Raw genomic sequence first — 7,082 nt, forward strand, 5'->3', positions numbered from 1 at the left:
CAATTCATGATAGGCAACTCAGGTCTCTGGGTAACTTGGTGGCCCATGGTTAAGCGTTCAGTCTCTACTAAGGCCCAGTAGCAGGCCAAAAGCTGTTTCTCAAAAGGAGAGTAGTTATCTGCAGCAGATGGTAAGGCTTTGCTCCAAAATCCTAAGGGTCTGCATTGTGATTCTCCTATGGGGGCCTGCCAAATGCTCCAGACAGCATCTCTATTTGCCACTGACACTTTCAGCACTATTGGATCTGCTGGATCATACGGCCCAAGTGGCAGAGCAGCTTGTACAGCTGCCTGGACCTGTTGCAGAGCCTCCTCTTGTTCAGATCCCCACTCAAAATTAGCAGCTTTTCTGGTCACTCAATAAATGGGCCAGAGTAGCACACCCAAATGAGGAATATGTTGTCACCAAAATCCAAAAAGACCAGCTAGGCATTGTGCCTCTTTTTTGGTTGTGGGAGGGGCCAGATGCAGCAACTTATCCTTCACCTTAGAAGGGATATCTCTACATGCCCCACAGCACTGGACACCTAGAAATTTTACTGACGTGGAAGAACCCTGTATTTTTGTTGGATTTATCTTCCATCCTCTGACACGCAAATGCCTTACCAGTAAATCTAGAGTAGTTGCTACTTCTTGCTCACTAGGTCCGATCAACATGATATCATCAATATAATGGACCAGTGTGCTGTCTTGTGGGAGGCAGAAACGATCAAGTTCTCCGCGAACAAGATTATGACATAGGGCTGGAGAGTTGATATACCCCTGAGGTAGGACAGTGAAAGTATATTGCTGGCCTTGCCAGTTGAAAGCAAACTGTTTCTGGTGGTCCTTACTAATAGCTATTGAGAAAAAAGCATTTGCCAGATCAATAGCTGCATACCAGGTACCAGGGGATGTATTGATTTGCTCAAGCAATGATACTACATCTGGAACAGCAGCTGCAATTGGAGTTACCACCTGGTTGAGTTTATGATAATCCACTGTCATTCTCCAAGACCCATCTGTTTTCTGCATAGGCCAAATAGGAGAGTTGAATGGGGATGTGGTGGGAATCACCACCCCTGCATCTTTCAAGTCCTTAAGAGTGGCAGTAATCTGCAATCCCTCCAGGAACATGGTATTGCTTCTGATTTACTATTTTGCTTCGTAGGGGCAGTTCTAGTGGCTTCCACTTGGCCTTTCCCACCATAATAGCCCTTACTGCATGAGTTAGAGAACCAACGTGGGTATTCTGCCAGTTGCTCAGTATGTCTATGCCAATTATACATTCTGGAACTGGGGAAATAACTACAGGATGGGTCCGGGAACCCAACGGACCCACTGTGTGATGGACCTGAGCTAAAACTCCATTGATCACCTGGCCTCCATAAGCCCCCACTTTGACTGGTGGTCCAGAGTGACGTGTTGGGTCCCCTGGAATTAATGTCACTTCTGAACCAGTATCTAATAATCCCCAAAATATCTGATCACTTCCTTTTCCCCGATGCACTGTTACCCTGGTAAAAGGCTGTCGGTCTCCTTGGGGAAGACTTAGAGGAAGATTAACAGTATAAATTTGTGGTAGTGTAACAGGTTTCTCCTCCATAGGGACCTTGCCTCCCCTTCATTCAAGGGGCTCAGGGTCTGTAAACTGTTTCAAGTCTGGAAATTGATTAAGGGGCTGTGACTCTGTGTTTTTGTAATTCAGATTAGACTTCTGTTCCCTTGACCTAGAACTCTTTTGTTTATACAGCTCCAACAAGAATTTAGTAAACTGCCCTTCTATTGTATTTCTAGGTACCCCATGATTTACTAGCCAATGCCACAAATCTCTGCATGTCATATAATTCCGATGTCTCCTTTGAGTTTGCTGTCTATTATAATAGCCGCATCTACCCTGTCTTTGGTGATTAAGTGCTGCCACCTGGCTTCTGCCAACTTGGGATCCTGTCAACCCCATTGTGTTTAAGGATTCCAGCTCAGTGACAGCAGTTCCTACAGTAATATCTGACCTACAGAGAAGGGCCACCACAGAGCTCTTTAGGGATGATGGTGCTAGTCTCACAAATTTATTTCTCACTGTTCTGGTAAAAGGTGCATCTTCTGGACATTCCTGGGGTGTAAGAGCAGGTTTTGCATGATAAATCCACTCTAACATTCCAATCTCTCTAAGCCTCTGGATCCCCTCATCTACATTATACCAGGTCAGTTCTGGCATTTCAACCTCAGGTAATGTTGGCCACCATTTGATCCATGTTTCAACCAACCACCCAAACAAGCTGTTAACACCTTTTCTAACCACTCGAGCTATAACATTAAATGCAGAATCTCTGCTTAGTGGGCCCATATCAATAAATTCAGCCTGATCCAGCCTTATATTCCTCCCACTATTATCCCACACTCTTAAAATCCATTGCTACACATATTCCCCTGATTTCTGTCTATATAAATTGGGAAACTCACACAGTTCTTTTGGAGTATAACATACCTCCTCATGTGTGATACTTTGTACCTTACCTTTAGGGGCCTGTTGGGAGTTTAGTCTAGTTATAGGTCTAGAAGAAATGAGGGGTGGTGGGGGTGGGTCATGAAAAGAATTAGAAATATCTTTCAAGCCATTTGCTTCAGGGCCTTCATTTGCAGTTTCATCTGGTGAAACAGGATTAATCACTCTAGGGCTAATCCCTTCAGGAGGAGGCTGGGTGGCCAATTCCTCAAGGCAGGCTGGAGGTGGGGCGGCTATGTCCTCAGGGCAGACTATTACAGGGTTATCTAGAGAAGACTCAGCATGGTCTAGGGTTTCAACCTCGCCACCAACATCATTATCAATCCATATGTCACCATCCCATTTTTCAGGGTCCCACTCCTTTCCAATCAGTGTCCTCACTTTAACGGCAGACACCATGCAACATTGAGATTTCAGTTTATGTTGTAAAGTTGCTACTCTAACAATAAGATTCTGAATCTGATTTTCAGAGATCTCAAGTCTACGGCTACAGGAAATAAGATTTTCCTTCAGGATACTCATAGAAACCTCTACATCTTTCAGACGGCGCTTCAACTTCCAGTTTAAAGCCTTAAGCCCATCCCTTTCACCCCTTAATGTAGACAGTGTATCTAACAATAACCAACCAACATCTCTGTAACTCTTATTTGCACAAAACTCTGTAAAGGCATCAAAAACATTATCCCCCAGAGTCTGGCTTCATACAAGCGAAGCATTAGGAGAATCGAATGATGATATTTTGACTATCTCCTTTGCCAACTCACTCCATGGATTGGGAGTGTCATTCAAATTACGGGAATCCAAGTCCTTAGTGTCTCTGAGTCCAGTCAGAGTAGAAAACCATTCATAAAAACCCATTTTTTAAGATTCTGTTTCTTAAGAACCACTCCCAGTACCAAGATGTATTAGTTAGGCTTCTCTAGAGAAACAGAATCAACAGGGAACTCTTGTAAATATAAAATTTATAAAAGTGTCTCACGTGACCGCAGGAACGCAGAGTCCAAAATCCACAGGGTAGGCTGTGAAGCCGACGACTTCGATAGATGGCCTGGATGAACTCCACAGGAGAGGCTCACCAGCCAAAGCAGGAATGGAACCTGCCTCTTCTGAGTCCTCCTTAAAAGGCTTCCCATGATTAGATTTAGCATCACTAATTGCAGAAGACACTCCCCTTTGGCTGATTACAAATGGAATCAGCTGTGAATGCAGCTGACGTGATCATGACCTAATCCTATGAAATGTCCTTATTGCAACAGACAGGCCAGCACCTGCCCAATCAGATAAACAGGTACCACAACTTGGCCAAGTTGACACGTGTCTCTAACCATGACATAGGTTTAGAATTCAGAGAGGGATAGTGAGTATTAATTATTCTGTGCCTTGACATCACTAAAATAGAATTTAGAGCAAATGCAGTAAGACAGACTTCAGGTCACCATGATAGAGTACATTTCCTGAATGAAGGCTTTCCAGTATACATGTGTTATCTTCAAAGTATCTAACTTCAATGGGAAAAGTTTAGTAGAGAATTGATAATTGCCAAAGAAGGATGTGATAGAGATGATTCCAGCAACAGATATAGAGTTGGTCTAGAGGTATCAGTCAGAATTCAGTCACAAAGCAGGGACCACTCCAGAGATTTCAAGTAGAGTGGTGTCTAATGCAGGGAATTGCCTACAAAAACATTTGCTGGACAGGCAAGAAAAGCAAACTCAAGAAAGGAAAAGACTTGATGAGTGACAGGGAGAAGAGGATGCTATTTGGAAATCAGGGCTGTCTTTCCAATCTGGGGCTGAAACACACTAGCCAGTTTTGAGTTGATCTCCTTGAGGCATTGATGCTTTATCTGCTTGTTCACTGCTGAGGAGAAACCTAGGAGTCTGGATTCCCCTGACACTGTAGAACCGTCCATTTATGTGCAGGGACCCTGACACTGTAGAACTTTCCATTTATGTGCTGGGACTCTGTCACTGGAAGTCACTCCTGGAACCCAAGTCATCTCATGCTACTTGTGCCACAGTCAGAGACACCATAAGAGAGAGAAAATAATGAATGCTTCCTTATTTCTCTTTTCCATCTCCTGCCAATGCTTTCCCTTCATGAAATATTACTGGCAATCTACTGACAATTATTATTTTGCATACTTTTGGCAACCTGACATACTAAGGAGAGCAAGGAAGGGTTGGAATGAAATTGAAAGCCAGCAGACAAAGTAATTGGAATATCAGATGATATGTTTTTTAATAAGATTTTAAAAAAATCCAACAAGAATTTGTTGCAGGAGAAGAACTACTCACTATTAACCCTTCTAGATAGAAATCACTTCAGCAGGTAACTAAAGAAATACAGAGAAAATGCTATGACAAATACCACACACTGGTTGGATTGAACAACAAGAGATTACTGGCTCACCAAATTTAAGGAATCTGCAAGCCATGCCTTCTAAGAAGTATGTAGCTTTCTGATAGTGGCTTACCAACAATCGATCTCTGTCTCTGTCACTTGGGTATCTGTCTTGTTTTGATTCCTCCTGGGCCTGTACTTCCATGTCCAAATTTCCATCGCTTATTAGGACTCCAGAGGAACTGGATTAAGACCCATCTGATTCAATTTGGCCTCATTTTAATTGTTATTTACAAATGAGCTCACACCCACAAGACCAGGGACAGGGACTTGAACATGACTTTCTTTGGGACATGCTTCAATCTACCACATCACACTATCAAAATACTAATATCTAACTGTAATTTTCAATGTACTCATAAGAAATACTTTATATTCTATATGGAGAAAACCACTTTGAGAACTATGAACTACTAGATTACTAACTGTATTTATTATCATAATATTGGGGAAATTGGTATGGAGAATCTGGAAAGGCTTCAAAAGATAAGATTTGATTTTCACTTGTAGATGAGGTAGGACTTGAATGAAGGGGGATTATTTTAGGTTAAGAAGTCAACATAAGCAAAGGAACAAAGGCTAAACTGAGATTATATGTGAATGGGAAATATGAAAAAAGGAAGAGTAATAGGAGAAAATAAATCTCAAAGATTTTGGACATTAGAGTTGAGCCAGATTATTAGGGACATAAAAATATACTTATTGTGTGGAAAACTACAGATTAGCAAGGAATCATATATGAAAGTAGTTTACTTTGAAGTCTTGTTAGAAAGATTTCATTCAACAATCTGCCATCAGAAGTACAAAGATTTACATTTGATTCTCCATTATAGTCTATAAGCAATGATCAGCCAAAAATATATTGGAAAATTTGTTTCGAGAGATCTCCTATATCTTGAGGCATTATTCTGAGTGACATTTGTAGCAACATTCAATGCCCTTGATTTTTCCTTGCTTCCTTTCCCCTTCCATACTCACTTGTTCTCGTTCCAATTCCATCATGCTAGAAAACTTATAAGTTAAAGTAGCAAATATTAATATCAACTGTGGTAACAAACCAACTCCTTTAGAGTCAATCCAGCAAAGTGGTCAAGGGAGTGAAAACTTGAGCAAAACTTCCTAAATTCAAAATTCAACTCAACACTTACTGCTTGTGTGACCTTGGATATAATACTTAAACTTTTTTTTTTTTTTGCTTCATCTGAAAAACAAGGTGATGGTAGAATTTAACTTGCAAGACTGTTGTCTTGATTAAACACATTGATAATATGTTAAATATTTACAACAGTGGTTGGCACATACAAAATTTTATGTTTTAGCTTTATTTTCTCCATTACCTGCTGCACGTTGTCTAACCTATGCTTGAGCAATCCATTTTGACACAGGTACCATTATTTCCTGGGGTAACTCATTTCACATTGGACCACTGAAATCATAAAAATCACACACACACACACACACACACACACACACACACACACACAGGCACATTGAGTTGTAATGTTGAGCCATTGTTCCTATATTGTCCTTGAAGCCATTTAGAATTAATGTGCAGCATTTCCTCTTATATAGAGCAACCTTTTCTGGATTGGGAAGAAATAGCTGTTCCGTTCTCAATTCCTCCATTTACACACTACTAATATCCACAATTCTTTTAATTATTTCTCATATTTTTTAGACCCTCATGAAAGGATTACTCACCTTTGTATCTGTTTCCATTTGTCAGTATCATTCCCAAATATTGAGGTAACATCTGCACTTTCATTTCCAAATAAATTCACACTGAGGAAATCTCAAATTGCCAATGGGTCAGATATAATTGGACAAAGGCACTTTGCACCTCCCCATCAAACATGCCCTGTTTATGAAACTGAACATGCCATCATCAAGTAGTTATCCCTTTAGAGAATATACTCAAAAGAATCTTCTTACTTTTAAACTGTTTAGAGGTGATCCTATAAAGCAGGGAGAGAAATACAATGTGAGCCTTCTTCCTTCTCACCCACCTGCATCTCCTCTTTTCTTTTTTTTTTGCCATCTCCTCATACAGTGCTCATCAAATTTTAAGCCATGAAGATTAAAACTTTATTATTCTATGAAATGATCAATATTCACAGAAGTTAAGCACTGCATAGTAATACTGCATTAAAACTTATAATAATATAAAATAATTTGCAATAGTGTCTGGACAGAAT

At 40.5% G+C, this 7,082-nt stretch overlaps 1 pseudogene; it reads right to left on the reverse strand.

The window, feature by feature from the left end:
• LOC143669627 (protein WWC2 pseudogene) overlaps positions 1-5,032 on the reverse strand; it is a 32,465-nt pseudogene extending 27,433 nt beyond the window's left edge.
• Positions 5,033-7,082: the final 2,050 nt, after the last annotated feature.

Source organism: Tamandua tetradactyla, chromosome 26 (assembly GCF_023851605.1).
Source record: "Tamandua tetradactyla isolate mTamTet1 chromosome 26, mTamTet1.pri, whole genome shotgun sequence".
In the NCBI taxonomy this organism is placed as follows: Eukaryota; Metazoa; Chordata; class Mammalia; order Pilosa; family Myrmecophagidae; genus Tamandua; species Tamandua tetradactyla.